Source organism: Saccopteryx bilineata, chromosome 1 (genome assembly GCF_036850765.1).
Source record: "Saccopteryx bilineata isolate mSacBil1 chromosome 1, mSacBil1_pri_phased_curated, whole genome shotgun sequence".
Taxonomy (NCBI): Eukaryota; Metazoa; Chordata; class Mammalia; order Chiroptera; family Emballonuridae; genus Saccopteryx; species Saccopteryx bilineata.
Window position 1 is genome coordinate 155,563,254 of NC_089490.1, and position 24,160 is coordinate 155,587,413.

Below are 24,160 nucleotides of genomic sequence, written 5' to 3' on the forward strand. Positions count from 1 at the left end.
CACGCCCACCAGGGGCGACGCTCTGCCCACCAGGGAGCGATGCTCTGCCCATCCTGGGCGTCGCCATGTTGCCACCAGAGCCACTCTAGCGCCTGGGGCAGAGGCCAAGGAGCCATCCCCAGCGCCCGGGCCATCTTTGCTCCAATGGAGCCTTGGCTGCGGGAGGGGACGAGAGAGACAGAGAGGAAAGCGCGGCGGAGGGGTGGAGAAGCAAATGGGCGCTTCTCCTGTGTGCCCTGGCCGGGAATCGAACCCGGGTCCTCCGCACGCTAGGCCGACGCTCTACCGCTGAGCCAACCGGCCAGGGCTTGTTTTTTATTTTTTTGTGACAGGGACAGAGAGAGGGACAGATAGGGACAGACAGGCAGGAACAGAGAGAGATGAGAAGCATCAATTCTTCATTGCGGCGCCTTAGTTGTTCATTGATTGCTTTCTCATATGTGCCTTGATGGGTGGAGGCTATAGCAGAGCAACTGACCCCTTGCTCAAGCCAGTGACCTTGGGCTGCAAGCCATCGACCTTGGGCTTCAAGCCAGGGACCTTTCAGTTCAAGCTAGCGACCATGGGGTCATGTCTATGATCCCACACTCAAGCCAACAACCCCGCACTCAAGCGGCTGAGCCCACACTCAAGCTAGGTGAGCCCACGCTCAAGCGGCGACCTTGGGGTTTTGAACCTGGGTCCTCTGCCTCCCAGTCCAAGGCTCTATCCACTGTGCCACTGCCTGGTCAGGCTTCCGTGGTTGAAAATAAGCATTTGTGAATAGAATACATTTGGCACTTTGTGGAAGTTTTGTTTAATGGTAAGCCCAATATGTTGAATTGTATTCAATTTTTATGTGTGATTAACAAGTGTTTAATTCTTTTATTTTTTATATGCGACTCAAACTTTTTATTTTTTCAAATGGAATTTCCTACATTGTTTCTTAGAAAACTGTTATTTAGGTTTTCAAATCTGTTGTATACTGTCACATTATGTTTTATATTTCATTAATAAACTGGCAGTATATGTTAAAATTACCCATTCTACGGAATAACTTATTGTAATTGTGACCATTTTTTTCATATGTATTCTGCGGTAATAATACTAAATAGACCTTTTGAAATTATTTTCTGGTTGTTTTTTCTTAATTTTTATCCAGCTACCATCTTTTTGAAATAAAAATTCTTTATTTATTGCTAATACTGATAACCTAACTATTGCTTATGTCAGTGGTCTCCAGCCAGACAGCACCAGGAGTCAAGCTCCTGCAGCTCAATAGTGTAAAGGGGAAGTGGACATATATACCTTCCCTAACTGTCTATGGGAAACTAAAACAGTATTCTTGGTGAGGTGAGTACTTTTGTTGTGGTGGGAATGAGTTTGGAGACAGAGCTTCAGTTTATAGGCATAAGTGCCTTGAGTAGACTCTGCTAGTTTCTGGAAATGCTGCTTCTAAATGTTTGTTTTCTTTTTTCTTTCTTTTTTTTTTTTTTTTTGTATTTTTCTGAAGCTGGAAACGGGGAGGCAGTCAGACTCCTGCATGCGCCCGGCCGGGATTCACCCGGCACGCCCACCAGGGGGCAATGCTCTGCCCATCTGGGGCGTTGCTCTGTTGCAACCAAAGCCACTCCAGCGCCTGGGGCAGAGGCCAAGGAGCCCTCCCCAGCGCCCGGGCCATCTTTGCTCCAATGGAGCCTCGGCTGCGGGAGGGGAAGAGAGAGACAGAGAGGAAGGAGAGGGAGAGGGGTGGAGAAGCAGATAGGCGCCTCTCCAGTGTGCCCTGGTCGGGAATCGAACCCGGGACTTCCACACGCCAGGCCGATGCTCTACCACTGAGCCAACCGGCCAGGGCCTAAATGTTTGTTTTCAAATAGCTTAGAGGTTTAATGGAAAGTTGATAGCAGAATAGAAACCTTTTTGTCTAACATCTTGTTGCTAGTAATTTTGCTGAATATCCACAGGATGATTCTTCCTATGATGAATGACAACTTACTGATAATTCTACTGCCCACTGATGGTCCCTTGTATAATTTCCATGAGATGAGACAATGGGCCACACTTTTCTCTTTTCATTCAGCTCACTTATGGTTCTATTGATCTGCCCCCAGAAGACAAAGCTTAGTTTCTGTCTCTGTGTCAGATGGCTTCCAGTGATACTTCTCTGGCATGTGTATTCTAGAAGTATCTTTATTTATCTGGCTGTGGCTCTGTCTCAGATGATATGTAAGGTGACTAATCCCTGAGGGACTTGAAAGAGGAAATGGTCAGTAAAATTACTTGTACTGAGAGGAAGCTCATATTTAATTCTAACAATTATCAGAACGGACTTGACTCTCCAGTGTCATTGATTTACTGGTCAATATTATCATTATTTATGGTGACACCAACACACGGATAAGGCTTGCTATAACTGCACTGACCTGCCACTTCATGGAAGAGTGGATCACACCACACAGTGGGATTCCAATACCAGCTGATATGACTCCGGTTGCTGACCCAGAAGTAGGGCAGGGACAGATGGCAGAGCCTCCTTGTCTTAAGGTTATAGGAACATCAAGTGAGACCCTACCCTGTACAAGGTGACATCACTGTCGAGTATCTTTGTTGTTAAACAAAGGGCATGGATTCATAGGACCATGGCTCCAGCTCACTCCTGACCCAGAGGTCACTAGGTGCTTTTGTACCGTCCTCACATAGCTCCATACAAGGGGTGCTCTGTGGGGAACCTGATTTAGGACTTGCTGGTCCAAGAGAAGGACAAGGAGTGTTCCCTGCCCCCACCTGCAGTCAGCTGTCAAGTCTACAAGGTTAGGTGAAAGTTCTGCTGGAACCAGCTTCCTGGGCTGGTGGATCAGAACCTTGTATCCTAAAGGCCTGTCACTTAGAATACAGTCCCATGGGTACAAATTCAAGGAGCACCCTCCAGTCAGGGCCGAGGACAGGCATGCTTACTGCCCACCTGGACACCGCTCTCCCAGTAGCTGCAGCCTGTGAGCACCTGGCCAGCAGGTCTAGTCCTTATCTTCTCACCTGCAGGGCAGCAGAGAGTAAGTCCTGAGAGGGGAGCTCAGAGGCAAGAGGGAGAGTACATGTCTGTAAAAAGGATAAAAACGGAACGGAATCCAAACCATAAAATTTACCAAATATACCTGCTTCTTGCTACTGTGACTGGTGCCTCTTTGTCAAATAATTTTAGCTGTACTTCATTCTCTCTACTTTTGAGATAAGAACAATTAAGATATCCAATCATAAAATTATGTTTACCTTCTGACATCAACTAATCCAGATTAGTGGGTCACTTCCTCAAACATTCATTCAAGTCAGCTAACATATGTCAAGATGTCCTAATGTCATAATATGTTGCTCTTACTGACATCCTGCATGAGGTGTGTTCATCCCCAATGCTGTGAGCCAGACCCCTACTTTCTTTGACTACAGGTGTAATCCTGGTAGTCTCTGGCTAGAGACCATTGGCAAAATCATTATTTTACTCTTATTAACATACTATTAGTTATTTTAACAATGAAAGTTTTATAAGAATAGACATTTACCTGAATGAAAAACTTAAACTCATATGAACCTGGTATTATTAAGAACACATTCCTGACCTGTGGTGGTGCAGTGGATAAAACGTCAACCTGGAATGCTGAGGTTGCTGGTTCGAAATCCCAGGCTTGCTGGGTCAAGGCACATACGAGAACCAACTACTAAGAGTTGATGCTTCCTGCCCCTCCCACCTTTTCTCTATCCTCTCTCTAAAAAACGAATAAATCTTAAAAAAATGCATAAGGGTATGGACTGATTATCTTCAATTGAGGAAACTGTGAGGCTAATTTGACAGCCCATAAATGCAAAGGGATATTTTAATTTAACCTCTCAGTCAGTGGAAAGTAAAGACAGTAACAGTTATTAATATGCAACTGATTTGAAAACAATACGATTTTTCTGGGAAATAGATGCATATTCTTGAGTAAAATGCACATAATTTTTAATCACATAAATATAACAACTGCACACAGACTGAGGGCTTGTTGTATTCAGTAATAAAAATGTCCATAATCTGAGAGATGAGGAAGGGGCTTATTTCTCACATGGAAGGATGGAACTATGGCCAGTCAACACTGCCATAGATAAAGTCCTGTGGATTTTTGTCTGCACCATCGACTCTGTCATGATGAAGTGAGGATCCCAAATCTTCTCAAATTGTCAATAGAGTGGGTGTTCAATACAGAAATAAGATCTAGGGCCCTGGCCATTTAACTCAGTTGGTTAGAGCGTCATCCAGAAACACGAAAGTTGCGTGTTTGATCCTTGAGCAGGGCACATATAGGAAGCAACCAATAAGTTCATAACTATGTGGAACAACAAAAGAATGCTTCTTCCCCTCACCCCATCTGAAATCAATCAATACACATTTTTTTTTAAAAGAAGTAAGATCTTATACAAACAAGGTGAGACCTAGAGGAGAAGAAGAAAGTCCAAGCATCAGAGGACCTAACTCTGTGGCCATTGCTGGAAAACCCAAACCTATGGACTACAGACTCTGATCCATCACAAGGGAGCTCCTGGAGCTCACTGTGTGAAGCCAGGACCGCTAAGAAAATTGAAAAGAAAAAGTTGGTGTTTGGTTTGGGTACATACTTGACTGACTGGGCTGTTTAACAGAAATACAAGGTATGAGCTGGTGCCCAAGAAGCCCTGGGCAAGCCAACTCAAGGCACATACAACAAGCAACCAGTGAACAACAAAAGTGAAGCAACTATGAGTCAATACTTCTCATTTCCCCTCATCCTCCCCACTCTCTGTAAAATAAAAAATAAAAAAGCACACTTTTAGCCTAGATCAGCCACGTAACTTCTGCTTCTGCCCTTCAGTTTCACTTAGTAACACTATATCACAGAGGTGATGGGTAGTGACAGGTTAATGTCCAATCAAAGCTCCAGAAAATAATCACTGTCCAGTCAGGGATCTGGGTCCTGAATCTGTCTAATCAGGGAAGAGGGCAATCGGTCACAATTTGCGGGAGGCTTCACTCTGACCCATAGCTGCGCTACGGCCCCGTTTTTCTCGCTCCACTATCACGTCATGGTCGGTCTCACCTGCCCGGGTCAGGAGCCGCGGGGCGTGGTTATTTTCAGCAGTACGGAGATGGTGAGTGCGCGGAGCTGCGGGAGGCTGAGAGGGTAATTGGACCTTGCTGGAGCCAGCACTGGTCTCCCATTGTCCCCACTAACCAGGCCGAGTCTCCGCCCTCAGCCGCGACGTGGTCCTTGCCTCCTGTCGGATCCCTACGTGAGGGTCTTCTGGGTCCCGACATCAGTGTCCACCCTCACCAGTGGGGTGTGGTGCTACAGCGCTCTGGAAATGCCTCCTGAGACGTCCTCCTACTACTTAGGAACATTCGTCCTCCTACTACTATTTTTGGAAAAATGCAGAAACTTTCACGCATTAAAGGGAGGTAAAGGGATGGATTTAAGGATTAAAATAATAATAGTGACTTCCATACGAGCTGCAGAGTTGGTGATGCTGTGATCCTGTACTGTTTTCTGTTAAAACCTAATAGTTGGAATTATGATTTGTAAAGACTAGATGTGTTCAAACTGTAGATCAATCATAAATTGATTTACAGTTTATCATGAGTTTAATAGTGAAATGATATATTTTCTGAAAGAAAGAAACAGTTTCCAGCTACTTAAAACCATAAAAGTGCTCTAGAATTCCTCCCTTACTGTATCCTGTATACCACAGGTGATTCTTTCACGGACCCCTGCGGGTCAGGGACCCCAAATAATGTTCGTTTTGCCTGGTGTCATTCACATCAATAGGATGAGACAGTATTTGGCAAAGTCAGAAACTTTATTGCTTGGCATAGGAATGAAGGATATTTGAATACCAATGTCATGAGCAAGGGAAAAGGAGCCACTCCCACATATTTATGTCTATCCACAATGTCAGTTTTATTAGGAGAGACCTCCCCAATAAGCCAGTAAAATTACACACAGGTTACACACAGAGATGGAGAACTTACCTGACAGAAGCAAGCAGAACAGGTTTCCCTTACAAAGTCCCAGTCACTGGCAGTGTCAGTGGTGGAGAGCCAGGTGTCCATCTCAAGCCAGGCAGCTACAGTGGCAACATGCCTCAGGTGGAAGGGAAGTCCTGGTGGGCTACAAGCATAATCCATGGTACAGCCAAACGCAAGTGTGGAATGGTCAGACCTCTGAGTTCTTATGGCCCACAGTGGGCAGTGGTCCCACTTATGTTAGTGTCTAGATGGAATCCTTACCCTAGTGTCCAGACTTGTGGTTTTGGGTGTTCTGAGCCCTTCCGAAGGCTGTTTCTATTATACCCATTACTTCAGTCTTGGGCATACTGCCACTTACATACTGTCATGGCTGACAGTGACTCCATATTGGATTGTCAAAAGGTGTCCAAAAAGTCCTCTCTGCTCTTGTTCTATATGACCTAGTAATTCTTTCTCCCTGGTTCTTGGGAATTTGGAAAGTATTAAAGGATCTAAGGGGAAGGTAGGTGTGTTCAGGGGTGAGGATTCCTGAGGAAGGGTGGAGAGTTCTCAGATTTCTAAGGGAGCATGAAGCTTTCAAACATGCTTAGAACATGCTAGTCATTCATTACATGTCTCATTTTAATGTTTAATCTCCATATCTGGGCATGATTTTCAATATGCTGATGAAGAAAAGTGCCTCAAAAGGTAGCTTGAGAAGGAGTTTCAGGTGCAATCTTGGATTTTTTCTAGTGCTAACTTGTTTTTTAATGGTGTTCCTTATCTGATTCTTGTAGTAGGCTTCACCTTTTGTAGAGTTTAACCTCTTTTGTCAGTTGATATGCTAGAATACAAGAAAGTCAGTAGAAGTTTAAATGTTTATTTTATTGATTTTATTTTTTATTTTTAGTCAGAGAGAGAGAGACAGGTGGGCAAGACAGACAGGAAGGGAGAGAGATGAGAAGATCAACTCATAGTTGTGGCACCCTATTTGTTCATTGATTGCTTTCTCATATGTGCCTTGACGGCAGGGGGTGTGTGGGGGGAGGCTCCAGCTGAGCCAGTGACCCTTATTTTATTGGTTTGAGAGAGAGGCAGGAACATGGATCTGTTCCTGTACGTGCCCTCACCGGGGATCAGACTGGCAACCTCTGTGCTGTGGAACGAGACTCTAGCCAACAGAGCTCTCCAGCCAGGACAAGAAAGTCAGTAGAAGTTTACAGATTAAATAAAGATGTAAGGGAGTGAAATGCTTCTTCTCTCTGGTGGCCTTCATGCTAATAGCTCCTGCTATAGATATCTAATTATCTGCTTGAGGCTTAAGCAGCCCCTGTGTCAGTGGGGGAATATGCACAAAGTAATGACTCCAGAACCCACCTTAATCAGTGGGGGTCAACTAGGAATAAAGGTGTTTTAGAAATTTATCAGTTTTCCTTGGACCAGTTGTCAGCTCCTTGGCTGTCTCCTGTCCCCGCTCACCTCTTCACCTCACCCATTCTCCCTTCTCTTAATGTACAAAATACCTGAAATTTTGAGCTTCCTTAAACTAAAAGACAATTAGATCTCCAATCTTTTTGAGCTAGGCCTTCTTTATCAATAAACCTTTCCTTGGACTGGTAGCTCAGTTGGTTAGTGTCATCCCAATATGCTAAGTTTGCGGGGTTTTGATCCCCCATCAAGGCACATACAAGAATCAGCCACTGAATGCATAAAAAAGTGGAACAAGCCCTGGCCAGTTTGTTCAGTGGTAGAGCATTGGCCTGGGGTGTGTATGTCCCAGGTTCGATTCCCAGCCAGGGCACACAGGAGAAGCACCCATCTGCTTCTCTACCCCTCCCCCTCTCCTTTCTCTCTGTCTCTCTCTTCCCCTCCTTCAGCCAAGTCTCTATTGGAGCAAAGTTGGCCCGGGTGCTGAGGATGGCTCTGTGGCCTCTGCCTCTGGTTGCAGCAGAGCAATGCCCCAGATGGGCAGAGCATCGCCCCCTAGTGGGCATGCCAGGTGGATCTGAGTTGGGCGCATGCGGGAGTCTGTCTTCCTGCCTCCCTGCTTCTCACTTCAGAAATATACAAAACATAAACAAACAAACAAGTCAATGAATCAATGTGTCTTTCCTCCTCCTTCCTCTCTAAAAAAATAAATAAATGAACCAGATATAATTCACACTTCATAATGCTCATACTTTTAAGTATAAAACTGGCTTCTTGTAAATTTACAGAGTTATATAGACATCACTACCATCTTAACAGAGTAATATAGTCTTTTTCATTTCAAAATTCTCTAGGGACTAACTTTAAATCTGATGTGACCTAATTTCCCTGCAGTTTAAATTTATTTGCACATGCGAAAATACAAATATCTCACAACCATGGCTGTGCTCAGAGGAGTCCTGTGTGCATACTGGAGTGACTGGGTCTCATTTCCCTCACAGGGACAAGGGACCTGCCCTCCCACCCTTGCTGACTTCAAGCAGGAGTGGGATGGAGAGTGGATCTCCTGATGCCAACGATCACACATTAAAACTGAGTGTCAGGGCCTGGCGTGTGGAAGTCCTGGGTTCGATTCCCAGCCAGGGCACACAGGAGAAGCGCCCATCTGCTTCTCCACCCCTCCCCCTCTCCTTCCTCTCTGTCTCTCTCTTCCCCTCCCACAGCCGAGGCTCTATTGGAGCAAAGATGGCCCGGGCGCTGGGGATGGCTCCATGGCCTCTGCCTCAGGTGCTAGAGTGGCTCTGGTTGCAACAGAGCAACACCCCAGATGGGCAGAGCATCGCCCCCTGGTGGGCGTGCTGGGTGGATCCCAGTCTGGCGCATGCAGGAGTCTGTCTGACTGCCTCCCCGTTTCCAGCTTCAGAAAAATACAAACCACCCCCCCCAAAAAAAAAACTGAGTGTCAGTGGCCCTAGCTGGTTAGCTCAGTTGGTTAAGAATGTCATCCCAAAACAAGGTTGGGGGTTTGATCCCTGGTCAGGGCACACATGGGAAGCAACCAAAAACTGCATGACTGAGTGAAACAATAAATACTACCCTTCCTCCTCCCCTTTCTTTCCCTTCCTCCTCCCCTTTCTTTCCCTTCCTCTCTCGTCTCTCTAAAAAGTAATAAAAATTAAGCGTTGGCCAGACAGCTCGGTTGGTGGGAGCATCATCCCAGACTGCGGTTGCTGGTTCGATTCCCCAGTAAGGACACATACAGGAGCAGCTCAATGTTCCTGTCTCTCTCTCTTTCTCCCTGTCTCTCTCAAAAACAAAAAACAAAACAAAAAACTGAGTGTCAGTGTTCTTTAAAAAAAAGAGCACACACCCACAGGCACCTTGCCATTAGGCCAACATCTAACTCAGAGGGTCACCAGAGCTGCCTGTCCCTTCCTGTCATGTCTGTGGAGTAGAAGTACTCAGCGAGGGAACTGAGTTAGTACTTCTCGGTCCAAGAGTAAGACAAGAACAGATGACCGAGCTGTAAACAGACACCAGTACACCAGGCAAAGAGTGGGTTTCAAGCCAGCAACCTTTGGGTTCAAGCCAATGACCTTGGGAACTTGTGGATGATCCCACACTGAAGCCGGAGGAGCCTATGCTGAAAATGGTAACCTCTAGGTCTCTAACCTGTGACCTTAGTGTCTACTTCTCGCTGACCACTTAGGGCGCCTCCTGGAAGATGGAAAGCACATGAGGCTATAAGAGCCAGTTACAAGAGGTGGTGTGTGGCAGAGACACTGTTCTATGAGGTGACCACTGTCTGACCTGAGAGCTAGACCAGGATCAGAATGGACAATGCTTATAGTAACCTCCTGTCGTTGTTTATTCTGACATCAATCAGCACCCCTCAACTGCCTCCTGCTACATGCTAGTTCCTGAAACAGGCCATTGTCCTCCCTGGTCAACATGGGTCCCTTTTTACCCTGTAGAATTCTCTGGACTTGCCAAGCTGGGCAGAGAATACCACTTCCTTATGCAGTTTCCTGAGAGGCCCTGCCTAGGTAAGTTTCTCAGTCTTGGGCTTTTCCTGGGTCTGCGTGTACTAGCAAATAAGGTAAACTAACTTATAAATTAATTAAGCATTAAAATCTTTTATGTTGGCAGCATAATTATAAAATTATAGAACCATAATACAATTATGTTCACATGGGAATGAACCACTGTCACTTAAAGTGGAAATTGTTACCTTAAAACTTTATGGACTTGGCCCTGGCCAGGTAGCTCAGTCGGTTAGAGTGTTGTTCCAAAACACCAAGGTTGCATGTTCAATTACAGGTCAGGTCACATACAGGAAGCCACCAGTGAATGCACAATTAAGTGGAACAACAAATGAATGCTTCTCTTTCTCTAAAAAATAATTAATTAAAAAAATGTAAAAAATACTTCACAGCCTTTCACATTAAAAAATCATCTACAGGCCCTGGCCGGTTGGCTCAGTGGTAGAGCGTCGGCCTGGCGTGCGGGGGACCCGGGTTCGATTCCCAACCAGGGCACATAGGAGAAGCGCTCATTTGCTTCTCCACCCCCACCCCCTCCTTCCTCTCTGTCTCTCTCTTCCCCTCCCGCAGCCAAGGGTCCATTGGAGCAAAGATGGCCCGGGCGCTGGGGATGGCTCCTTGGCCTCTGCCCCAGGCACTAGAGTGGCTCTGGTCACGGCAGACCGACGCCCCGGAGGGGCAGAGCATCGCCCCCTGGTGGGCAGAGCTTCACCCGTGGTGGGCGTGCGGGTGGATCCCGGTCGGGCGCATGCGGGAGTCTGTCTGACTGACTCTCCCTGTTTCCAGCTTCAGAAAAATACAAAAAAAAAAAATCATCTACAGCCTGACCATACAGTGGTACAGTGGATAGAGCATCAGACTGGGATGTGGAGGACCCAGGTTCAAAACCCCAAGGTTGCCGGCTTGAGCACAGGCTCATCCATTTGAGCAGGAGCTCACCAGCTGAGCACAGGGTTGCTGGCTTGAGCGTGGGATCATAGACATGACTTCATGGTCGCTGGCTTGAAGCCTAAGATTACTGGTTTGAGCCCAAGGTCGCTGGCTTGAGCAAGGGGTCACTCACTCTTCTGTAGCCCCCCAGTCAAGGCACATATGAGAAAGCAATCAATGAACAACTAAGGAGACTAAGGAGCTGCAACGAAGAATTGATGCTTCTCATCTCTCTCCCTTCCTTCCTGTTGGTCCCTATCTGTCCCTCTCTCTGTCTCTCTCTATCACACACACACACACACACATGGAGAGAGAGAGAGAGAGAGAGACCTCTGTTTCATCAGGAGCTTCTTCCTAGTTGTTCCAGGACTAGAAAGAGACTCTGCTGAGAATCCTCACTGTCACCAGAGGGCTGTCCTGGACAAGATTGAAGGAAACACAAGGTTACATCCTCATGAACTTGAATTTGGTAGTGAGTTCTTAAATATGACACCAAAGTAAAAGCAGCACAAGAAATCATATCTAGATTGGACTTTATCAAAATTTAAACCTTTTGTGTATCAAAGCACACTATTAAGAGAGTGAAAAGACACTCCACAGAATGGGAGAACTATATTTGTAAGTCATATACTATACTATGTGATAGGGTTTTATCATCCAGAATACATAAAGAACCCCACAATCTCAATAACAAAATTACCAACAACTCAATTTAAAAATGGGCAAGGGACTTGAATAAACATTTCTCCAAAGATGAGATACAAATGGCCAATGAACATGAAAAGATCTCAGTATCACTAATTCCAGAGCAATGCAAATCAAAACCACAAGGAGACACTACTTCACATGCACTAGAATGGCTAGAATAAAAAAATCAGAAAACAGCCTGACGCAGTAGATAGAGCATCGGACTGGGATTCCGAGAACTAGACCCCGAGGTCACTGGCTTGAGCGCGGGCTCATCTGGTTTGAGCAAAAGCTCACCAGCTTGGACCCAAGGTTGCTGGCTCGAGCAGGGGGTTACTCAGTCTACTGAAGGCCTGCAGTCAAAGCATATATGGGAGGGCAATCAATGAACAACTAAGGTGTCGCAACGCGCAACGGAAAACTAATGATTGATGCTTCTCATCTCTCCGTTCCTGTCTGTCTGTCCCTGTCTAGCCCTCTCTCTGATTCTCTCTCTGTCTCTGTAAAAAAAAAAAAAAAGAAAGAAAGAAAGTTAATGATAACTGTTAACCCCCATTAAAAAAAAAATCAGAAAACAGTTGTTACTGAGGATGTGCAAAAACTGGAACCTTGTCTATTGCTGGTTGAAATGTAAAATGGTGCTGCTGTTGTGGAAACAACTTGGTGGCTCTTCAAAAAGTTACACAGTGGCCCTGGCCGGTTGGCTCAGCGGTAGAGCGTCGGCCTGGTGTGCGGGGGACCCGGGTTCGATTCCCGGCCAGGGCACACAGGAGAAGCGCCTATTTGCTTCTCCACCCCCCCCCTTCCTCTCTGTCTCTCTCTTCCCCTCCCGCAGCCAAGGCTCCATTGGAGCAAAGATGGCCCGGGCGCTGGGGATGGCTCCTTGGCCTCTGCCCCAGGCGCTAGAGTGGCTCTGGTCACGGCAGAGCATTGCCCCCTGGTGGGCAGAGTGTCGCCCCTGGTGGGCATGCCGGGTGGATCCCGGTCGGGCGCATGCGGGAGTCTGTCTGACTGTCTCTCCCCGTTTCCAGCTTCGGAAAAATACAAACAAAAAAAAGTTACAGAGAGCCTGACCTGTCGTGGCGCAGTGGATAAAGCGTCAACCTGGAAACACTGAGGTTGCCGGTTCAAAACCCTGGGCTTGCCTGGTGTCAAGGCACATATGGGAGTTGATGCTTCTTGCTCCTCCCCCTTCTCTCTCTCTCTCTCTCTCTCTTTCTCTCTCTCTCTCTCCCCCCCTCTATAATGAATAAATATAAAAAAAAAAGTTACACAGAGAAACACTCTATGACCCAACTGTTCCACTTCTACCTACATTGAAAGAGATATTCAAATATGAGTACTGGAATGTTCATTGCAGCACTATTCAAAATTGCCAAAAACTGGGCATGTCCCAAATGTACATCAATTGCTGAATAGATAAAATGTAGCACAGACATAGTGTCGAATATTAATCATTCATGAAAAGGAAGCACTGACATGCTGCAACAGAAATCAACCTTGAAAATATGCTGAGTAAAAGCAACTAACACAAAAGACCATCTAGTATATGATCCCATTTACATAAAATATTCAGAGTAGGCAAATCCATAGAAACAAATTATTTTAGTAGTGGCCAGGGAGTAGGGTTATGATTTTTAAGGCATTAAAATTTGGTTTTAATGGAAATATAATTCACAACATTCACACTTTTGAGCATAAAACTCAGTGGTGTTTGTACATTCACAAGGCTGTGCAACATCACTATAAAATCTGCATAAGGAAATACAGCCTTTCACATTTCAGAATTCTCTGGGGACTGACTGAAAACCTGATCAGACATAAACTGCCTTGCAGCAAAATGCACACCTGAAAAATCTAACATCTCATACCTGTGTCTGTGCTGAGGGGAGTCCAGCGCCTAGACTCGGGCCACCAGGTTGCCCTTTACACTGGGCAAAGGACAGTGGCGTTGGGTTGTCTACCTTAAACCCCAATTTGGAGGCATAGATGGAGGGCGGGGGCACCTAGTGTCAAAAGTCACCTAGTAGGCCTGACCTGTGGTGGCGCAGTGGATAAAGCGTCGACCTGGAAATGCTGAGGTCACCGGTTCGAAACCCTGGGCTTGCCTGGTCAAGGCACATATGGGAGTTGATGCTTCCAGCTCCTCCCCCCTTCTCTCTCTCTGTCTCTCCTCTCTCTCTCTCTCTCTCTCTCCCTCTCCTCTCTAAAATGAATTAAAAAAAAAAAAGTCACCTAGTGTCTGGGCGCATTCTTCTATGCGCCCAGACCTGGGATGGAACCTTCAATCTTGGTGTACTGTATTGGCAAGATGCTCCAACCAACTGAGCTACCCAGCCAGGATAGTGATAGCGCTTCTTTCTTTAAAAGTACAGAACCCATGTGAACTTGCCCCTGGACAGACCCCTGACCGCGCAGGTCACCAGGACATCTGTCCAGCCCTGTCCTGCCCCAGCTCCATGCAGGGGATGTTCCATGGAAAGCGCTCAGGCGGGGCCTCCTGACTTGTGGGCGGAGGCCGGGTTCACTGTGGATAGCGCATTCGGTTCAGAACCAACGTTAGGGAATGTAGGTCCAGGTCAGGAAAGGAAGCTAGGCAGGGAAGGGGTGAGGCCCAGAATTGGAATATCCGCCCGTCTCAGTCATGTAACATCGGCCACTCACTTCAGAGTGAAAGTGTCCTATCAGGGATTATAAAGAAGGGTCGGAAGACCCGTAGGCTCCCACTGCTTGTTTGACGTCCTCGGCGTGACGTCACACTCTCAGGTAACTTCTGCGCTAGACTCCTGGGTACCTGTCCTTATCGCTCTCACCTGCCCGGCCTACAGAGCCGCTTGCTGGCGGATGCTCTGCAGAGTTCTGAGCCCGGCGAGATGGTGAGTGCTTTGGTCACGGCCTTAATCCGGGAGGCGTTGGTTCCTACGACCGGCTCCGAATGGAAGCGGCGTAGTTCAGTCTTCCGGTGCCGTACCGGAGATCCCGGCCGAAATCTCCGCCCTCGGTCGCGTGTGGGTTTCGGCGTCCAATCCCGTCCTCCCGTAGGGGTCCCGGAGTCAGATCCGAGTCTGCGTCTGGTTGTGGGGTGGACCGAGAGCGAACGGTCGCCTTCGCCAGCAGTCACGGGCTGGGCGTCGGGGATGATAGAGAGCCTGGTGCAGTAGGGACAAGTCTGAGTTCTCAGGTGTGCCCGCGCCTCAAATCAGACAGAAAAGGGAGTTTCTTTATAATAGAAGAAGGGTAAAGCAGGAAGGGCCTCCCTGTGGTCAGCGATTGCTCGGCCCAGGTCAGCAGGGCCTTGTCTGCATCTCACTGCTTGTACAGACGGGGTTGGGGCAATGTCTGGGTCTGTTGGGAGAGCAGACGCCTGAATAAAGCTTGGATATAGATGGGAAAATGTGAACACTTGGCCAAACCTGTGGAAAATGAAAAATCCAAGCTTTATAAAGAGAGACTTACATTCGAAAGAATTATCGCAACGGATGGAGGAGGACTGTGCACTCTAGGTGGGACTGTGCAGTTGGGAGAACCTCTGACCATGCGATCTGGGAGTGTCTCAACAATTGGCATGTTTTGTGATTTTTTTTTTTTTCAGAACTAAATTAAAATGTATTCATATTCCACTCACGTTTCCATGACAAACAGAAAAAAAATTCACGAGCCAAAAAAGAAAAAAAAAACCCAACAGGGAGAAGTTTTTAAAACTATTATAAATATGGATCTCAGCATTAACAGCTGGACAGAGGAAGGAACTAAAACGCTTTAGTTAAAAAAATCACGAGTGGGTAACAAAGTGTGTAGAAACTGAAAATTAAACTATTTAAAACCTAGAATTACTTACTGTTCAGAAACTACGCAGATGGATCATGAGTGGTGGTGAACAGCAGAAAAGGATTATGGATGAACCTGTGTTCTAACTGCTCCTGTGACAATGCTGGCAGCAGATCTAGTGATGGTAACCTAGTAGATCCTTTGACTGGGTTTGCAATTTTGATCTGAGCCCCAGGCATCTGACAGATCTCATTGATTTTGGGGCCTTGATGCTCAATTTTGCAGCCAGTCAGATCATTTGGAATGGTGAGTTCATGAGAAATAGTCGGAGAAGATGCATTCAAACCACTGAATCTGGTGTTGCCATGTGTCATGGGAAAATGAGACTGTTGCCTTGCCAACTGGGGCAGCTTTGCCGAACCTGGCTGTGGAATGGCATATTGTCCTTGAATGGTATAGCCCCTAGAGGTAGTCCTTCTAGGTCAAGGTTGAGGTACATGGGTGGGGTGGGGTGGGGAAAGCTCACACTGTCGCTGCCTGTGCTGTACCAGTCCTGACCTAGGCAAAGATGACCAGAGAACTGGATGACTTGGGCTGGTTTGGGATGATCGTGCCCTTTGGAGCAAGGGGACTCCAACATGACCACGCAGATCTATTCCACATGCTCAGTGATGGGTTGAGGAACACCAGCAACAGTGATGGTTCACTTAGTTGGACTTGAGCCCCTGTGCTCTCTCGAATTTCTTTGATCTTGCAACCACCTTTCCCAATGAGAGAGCCACACTGACTAGCAGGGACTACCAACCTCAGGGTGACAGGAGTGGGGGTAGCTGTGCTATTGGTCATAGAGCTGCTGATGTCTTCTTCCATTTAGTCAATGATCATAGAAAAGGCTTTAAAGATGGCATTAGTGGGTCAGCCAAAGTGATTCTTCTCTCAGGACAGTTCCCTTCTGAGGTGTTGATGCATGTGCACCACTTTCCTTGCACACCTTCTTAACTGATTCTCCTTTCTTTCCGATGATGCTGCCCACTTCCTTTCCATGCATAAGTAGCCAGATAGTGAAGATAGTGAGAGTGACCTTTAATCCACCTTCGGTCACACCAGGGTTCACGTTGAGCAGTGTTCTGGAGAGCTGGACTTCTGAGTGGTTAAGTCTTTGGTCACAGGTGTAGGAGGGTGAAACCCGAAAATGAAGTGGGGCTGGAGGAGGAGAATGAGGAAGAGGGAAAGAGATCCCGGCAGCAGGAGAGGGCACAGGCTACCCCTGCTCTGGCTACTGCCTCTGCTGGTCTGGTTTGTTTTGCTTTATCATTATTAGTAGTATTGATTGATTGAATTTTTTTAGAGAGACAGAGGAAGGGAGAGAGAGAGAAAGAAGCATTCATTTGTTGTTCCACTTAGTTATGCATTCATTGATTGCTTCCTGTAGGTGGGCTGACCAGGATGGAATCCACAATCTTGGTGTTTGGGGAGGACACTCTAACTGAGCTAACCAGCCAGGACTTAAGTTTTGCTTTTATAGAGAGGAGTCAACAACACACACTTACACAGATCCCTTTTGTTTCCATGTGCTCATTTTCTCCATGTGATTGCTACCACTCAATTTATTTATTTATTCTTGTGACAGAGAGAGGAAGAGAGAGAAGTACAGATAGGGACAGACAAACAGACAGGAAGGGAGGAAGATGAGAAGCATCAATTATTCCTTGCGGCTCCTTAGTTGTCCATTGATTGCTTTCTCATATGTGCCTTGACCGGGGGACTACAGCAGAGAGAGTGACCCCTTGCTCAAGCCAGCGACCTTAGACTTCAAGTCAGTGACCTTTGGGCTCAAGCCAGCGACCATAGGCATAGTCTGTTATCCCATGCTCAAGCCAGCAACCTGGCGCTCAAGCTGGTGAGCCTGAGTTTAAGCCGGATGTACCCACACTCAAGCCAGTGACCTCACGGAGCAACCTGGGTCCTCCGTGTCCCTGTCCAACGCTCTATCCACTGTACCACCTCCTGGTCAGGCTCTAACTTAATTTTTGTCCATGTAATGTGTGACCCAGAATTTTATAGTGACGTATGATTTTTACTGGTCACCACTGAAGCAGGTCATGTGGTGTTTCATCTTCCGGGAATCAGTTTTCAGTCTTTTGGTCGCCTTTAATTCATTTTTGTTTATTGATGCCTGATGTTTTCTTAGCTACTCTGGGCAGGAATCCCCTTTTCATTTGCAGATACTTACTGTACTCATTTTCTCAAGTGTGGTTTACCTTTTTTTTTTTTTTACAGAGACAGAGAGTCAGAGAGAGGGATAGATAGGGACAGACAGACAGGAACAAAGAGAGATGAGAAGCTTCAATCATTAGTTCATTGATTGCTTTCTGGTATGTGCGTCGATCAGGGGGCTACGGCAGACCGAGTAACCCCTTGCTCTAGCCAGAGACCTTGGGTTCAAGCTGCTGAGCTTTGGTCAAACCAAATGAGCCTGCACTCAAGCTGGTGACCTCGAGGTCTCGAACCTGGGTCCTCCGCATCCCAGTTCAACACCCTATCCACTGCGCCACCGCCTAGTCAGGCTCAAGTGTGGTTTATCTTTTCACTCTCTATTCTGTGCTGGTGAATGAATTCTTAGTGTTACTAGAATTGGTTCTTTTTGTGCTTTTATATTCCCAAGTTCTATTGTTTTTAAATAAAGTTGCCGTTAATTTAAGAATATGTTTTTGGCTTGTCAAACCTATTTTTCAACAGCATTAACTGAGATATAATTTAAATACCATAAAGTTTACCTGTTTAACATACCGGTAACTATACTGTATTTCGTTCATTTACAGAAGTTTAGCCACTATCCCTATATTCTCATTTGAAACATTTTCATCACCCTAAAAAGAAACCTGTGTCTGCTGGCAGTGACTCTGCATCAGTCAACCACGTCTTCATTTATTTCCTGTCTCTATAGGTTGGCTTCTGTACATTTTATGTAAATGATATAACACTATTTGTGGTCTTTGTGAATCCTGGTAATAATGTATTTACAGCTTATTGATTTTATGACATGAATAAGGACTTCATTCCTCATTGCCAAATATATTCCATTGTACGAATATTCCCACATTTTGCTTCTCCAAGTTACTTTGTGGACTTTTGAAGTCCAAGTCACTTGATTCCACTTTTTAGCTGTTGTGAATCATGCTGCTGGGAATGTCTGTGTATGAGTTGTTGTGTTGATGTGTTCACTTGTCCTGTGCATGGAGACACCTAAAGGTGAAATTGCTGTATTATGTGAATACCATGTTCATCATTTTAAGGACTCACCAGGCTGTCTTCCAAAGTGTCTTTAACACATTACTTAGCATAAACCAGAGTGTGAGGGTTCTGACTTATTCACTTTCTTTTTTTTTTTTTTTGCATTTTCCTGAAGCTGGAAACGGGGAGAGACAGTCAGACAGACTCCCGCATGCGCCCAACCGGGATCCACCTGGCACGCCCACCAGGGGGGCGATGCTCTGCCCATCCTGGGCATCGCCATGTTGCGACCAGAGCCACTCTAGCGCCTGAGGCAGAGGCCACAGAGCCATCCCCAGCGCCCGGGCCATTTTTGCTCCAATGGAGCCTTGGCTGCGGGAGGGGAAGAGAGAGAGAGGAAGGCGCGGCGGAGGGGTGGAGAAGCAAATGGGCGCTTCTCCTGTGTGCCCTGGCTGGGAATCGAACCCGGGTCCTCCGCACGCTAGGCCGACCCTCTACCGCTGAGCCAACCGGCCAGGGCTCCAACTTATTCACTTTCTTGACAGCACCTGCCTGTCTCTCTGTCTTATCACTGTCTTAGGAGGTGAGCAGCTATCTGCTTTAATTCTGATTTGTATTTTCTTGATGACTAATGTCTAGCATCTTTCATGTGCTGATTGGCCATTTAGCTCTTTAGAAAGATGTCTACTCACATTCTTTGTCCATTATTTAATTGTATTATTTGTCTTTACATTGTTATTTTTTATTGTTCTCTTATGAGTTTTTGTAAATATATTTAGAATAGAAGGCTGTATCAGGTATGTGGTTAGCAAAGCCTAGTTGTAATTCCAGCTAGGTAGCATTGTTTTTGTTATAATTAATGTTTGGGGGGTTTTTTTCTTGAAATTTTTAGAATATATTTTACCCTCAACAATTGCTGATTCTGCCTGACCTGTGGTGGCGCAGTGATAAAGCGTCGACCTGGAACTCTGAATTTGCCAGTTTGAAACCCTGGGCTTGCCTGGTCAAGGCACATATGGAAATTGATTGTTCCTGCTCCTCTCCCACCTCCTCTCTCTCTTTCTTGTTGTGGAAACCATAGAAGCTATAGCAATTAATGCCTTCTGATATTATGTTGTTACTAAGCTATCTTGCAGGTGCACTCCATGTATCTTTAAGTAAAAGTTACACTTGATGTTATGCCAAATTTCTCAGTAAATAAGCTTTTTGAAGTCTTGTGAATAAAAATAGGACACAGCGAGAACTGGGGGCCATTTGCCTGAGCAAGTGGTGGTCCTTTGCTAGTCCTTGATGATTTCGTCTGCTGATCTCTCTCTCTGCGCCCCCGACTCACAACAACATTTGGTGCCTACCGTGGGGCCTTAAGAAGAGATTGAAAACAGATGGAACCCTGAAAGGGTAAGTTGGACACGCTGTGTACACGAAACTTTCCGGTAACTAGCAAAGTCATGGGAAATTCCCATTCATTAGGGGACAATTATGTACAAGTTTTAAAATCCCTCTCAACAGGATCAGGGATTCAGATAAAAGACAAGGTTTTGTTACGTCTTTTAAATGCTATTCAGAAACACTGTTATTGGTATACTCCTGAACATTGTAATCGATTGAATTTGAATGTTTGGCAACAAGTAGGAAAATCTTTAGGCTGTGTTCATCAGCACGGAGATCCACTTGATGCTGAAATGTGGGCTGCTTATAATCTTATTGCTACAGCCCTTGGCCCTTTGCAATCAGATGGAGATTCTGTCAAAGACTTGAGTGAGGTTATTTTTAATGAGCCTGAAGAATTTGATTCAGCACAGAATGAACAGAATAATGACTTGGACAATACTGTCTCTGCTTCTGAAGTTACTGATAATGTTAATGAAATTCAGCCGTCCACAAGCTTTCATCCCTCTTTCTTAAAAAATGAGGGAGCCCCGCCTGACCTGTGGTGGCGCAGTGGGATAAAGCATCGACCTGGAAGTGCTGAGATCGACAGTTCAAAACCCTGGGCTTGCCTGGTCAAGGCACATATGGGAGTTGATGCTTCCAGCTCCTCCCCCCATTCTCTATCTCTGTCTCTCCTCTTTCTCTCTCAGTCTCTCCCTCTCCTCTCTAAAATGAATAAATTTAAAAAAAATTAAAAAAAAAAATGAGGGAGCCCCTATGGATGATGTTGCCTGTCTAAAACATTTATTAAGTAAACTACAATTTACACTGGAACAACAGGAGAATGGAAATCAGTATACTGCTTATCCTGTTCAAAAGCAAGATATATGTGAGCCTACGGCTCCTCCAATTCAAGGTCAAAAATGAATTGGTACTGGCAGGGGAAGGATTTTTCAATTCCCTGAAATCTCTGAAATGCAAGAGGTGCTTATGCGTCATGATGATTTAGAATCTAATACTAGTAATTTTTCTGCATCTATTTTTCCAATTATTCGACAGCCTTTTCCTCTTAATACTCCAGATCCTGGGGGAGGGCATAATATCCAATTTGACCAAACTGAATTTACTTTCTTAAAGCTAGTCAAACAATCTGTTGCTGTGTATGAACCTCAGTCCTCATATGTCCAAGGCCTTATCTCTTCCCATTGTAATGATCATTTAATGATTCCTTTAGATTGGGATTTACTTGTTAGTACAGTTTTGGAACCAGGACAATATTTATAATTCAAATCTTGGTGGAGAGAGGAGGCTCTTCAAATATCTTGCATGAACATCAGAAATAATCCCCCGGGAGCTACTTTTGAAATGCTCATCGACGTTGGCACTTATGCCGCTGTGGGACAACAAACTGGTTATACTGATGCTGTTATAGCTCAGATTAGATCGCTTGTCTTAAAGCCTGGATGCAAATCACTAGAGTTGGAGACAAAGAAGAAAAGCTTGCAGCTTTACATAAGTTGATACAAATTCAATTAGAATTAGGATATATAGAAGAATCATGAAGTCCTTAGAATTCTCTAGTCTTTGTAATAATAAAATAAATAAATACTAATTTTCTTTGGTGTTTTAGCTACAATCCTCTGAGCTATCATTTTGTTTCTTTCTTATTCTTTGCCTGGAAACTGAGGCAGGGGACATGTGTTGAATCTGACTATAGAAAATATCCCAGCAGCTGCCAAGAGAATTTTCTTGGGGAAATTTTGTTTAGTCTCATCCATTGTCAGTCCCTCTGTCAGAAAATGCCCTGATTAAAATCAGGCAGGCATCTTTCTAGTCTGACTGTGCTCTGAAATCCCGGGTTTCTCTTTGGTTTGTTTGGTCTGGTTTGTCTGATTCTAATTTCTGTTTAGTTTTTGTTTGATGTTGTCTAAAATGTGATTTTTTAAGACCTGAATTGTGTTTACATACAAAGATTAAAAATGCCAGCTTTTATATTGAAAAAAGTTTCATCCATATATTTTTTGCTTTAAAATGAGAAATTATAAGGAACGCTCATTTAAATTTAAATTAAATAGAATATGGATCCTTAAGACTTGCTAATTTAGTTAATACATTGTAAGGTATATTCAAAGTTTGAAATCAAATAAGAATTAAAGTATTAGGATTAATTAAAGTTATATGTTATACTTGTGTTTCTGTGTTGAAAATTGTCTTGTTTATGTGTAAAATATGCTCAAATTTATAAAACTAAGGAATTAAATAAAATTAAGTCATTTTAAGAATTTATCTCAAGCTGCTTCAGACAGTTGGCTGCTTGTAAGGCCACATCCTGAAAAAGGAGGCACTGAGGAAAGCGGGAATTTAGTTCCTCTGATGCCCTATAATAGACTTAACAATACAAAAAACTTTTAGATATAGAAACTGATGCATCTCTTATTACTAAGCAACATTAGTTTTCTTTTTAGCCCACTTAGGCAGTAGTCACTAAGCTGCATGGCTTAGGAAAGGTCCCTAACAAAGCTCTAAGATTTCTTTTACAATAGGAAAATAACAAGGGTCATTTGGCCTCTGATAAAGAAAAACATTTATCTTATAAATAATTAAAAGAGCAATTTTTTAAATTACAGTCTAAACTTTTGACAAGGAGTTTTTTATACTCACTATGACCAAATTTCTGTCAAAGCTCTTAAAGAGTTAAAAACGGCTTGCTCCCAGTATAGAACTGTCTTTATACGCAGGAACTACTATCCTCCTTCATAGACTCTGAATGTTTTATTTCAAAAAATTTAGAAATGTTAGCTTGGACTGGTCTTTCAAAAGCGAAAGAGTTACAATTTATAACTTAGGAAAATCAAGCTTGCATTCAAGCTAATCAAAATGCTAATGCTAATCCTCTTATTAATATTACACAAGATGAACTTTTTAAACGGACAGTTTGCTAATTTACAACAGCAATATAGACAAAATGTAGGGGTGAGGATTTGCTCTTATCTCCACAGATATGGGACTAGTAGATACCTTCCAGAAAATTGAAGCCTTGGCATAAGTTGGAAATAGAAAAAAGGGAAATTTGACAATTAAATAAACTTACCCAGGAGGCAAAAAGTGTTTTAATTAAGACTAAAACTTCAAAAAAATCATTGACTCTGTTTCTAGCAATGCTAGCTGTTGTGTCTATAACAATAAGCATAACTAACTATTCTTACTAAGTTTATATTACTTAAATAAGCAATGTTGAATAGTCAGACACTGTATCAACATTATGTAAATCAACCTTTAAAAAAATTTGTCAAAAATATCCTCAATCTTTAATAATCTATTATATAAATGACATATTAATAGCTATTAATTATTAAAATAATTATAAAAATAATTATTTTTATAATTATTTTAATTATAAAAATAATGCTGAACTTTCAGTCATCCTTAAAAATGCTTCTGAAACCTTAAATCAGTGTAGTTTGATTGTAGTTGAAGACAAAATTCAAACATCCTGTCCTATTAACACTGTTACTGATTCACATATTGTAGAACATACAATTAAACTTATAGAAACTGTTTATATTTCTTTTTTTTTTTCTTTCTGAAGCTGGAAACAGGGAGAGACAGTCAGACAGACTCCCACATGCGCCCGACCGGGATCCACCCGGCACGCCCACCAGGGGCGAAGCTCTGCCCACCAGGGGGCAATGCTCTGCCCCTTCGGGGCGTCGCTCTGCTGAGACCAGAGCCACTGTAGCGCCTGGGGCAGAGGCCAAGGAGCCATCCCCAGCGCCCGGGCCATCCCTGCTCCAATGGAGCCCCGGCTGCGGGAGGGGAAGAGAGAGACAGAGAGGAAGGAGGGGGGGTGGAGAAGGAAATGGGCGCTTCTCCTATGTGCCCTGGCCGGGAATCGAACCCGGGTCCCCTGCACACCAGGCCAACGCTCTACCACTGAGCCAACCGGCCAGGGCTCTATATTTCAAATAATAGTTCTAGATTGCACAAATTGTTTCAAGAGTTACAACTTTTATTGTAGGAATGAAATTCGCCTGTCTATATAACTCACATTCGTTCTCATACAGCTTGACCAGGACCTATGTCTACTACAAATAATAAAATTAATCAATTACTCATTAAATCAATAGAAATAGCTACTAAATTTCATACAGAGACTCATACAAATAGAAAATATTTTATGCAAAAATTTAAAATAACATGGCAAGAAGCTCGG

At 44.5% G+C, this 24,160-nt stretch overlaps 1 pseudogene; it reads right to left on the bottom strand.

The window, feature by feature from the left end:
- Nucleotides 1–15,465: 15,465 nt before the first annotated feature.
- LOC136319397 (poly(rC)-binding protein 2 pseudogene) lies at nucleotides 15,466–18,130 on the bottom strand (annotated as a pseudogene).
- Nucleotides 18,131–24,160: the final 6,030 nt, after the last annotated feature.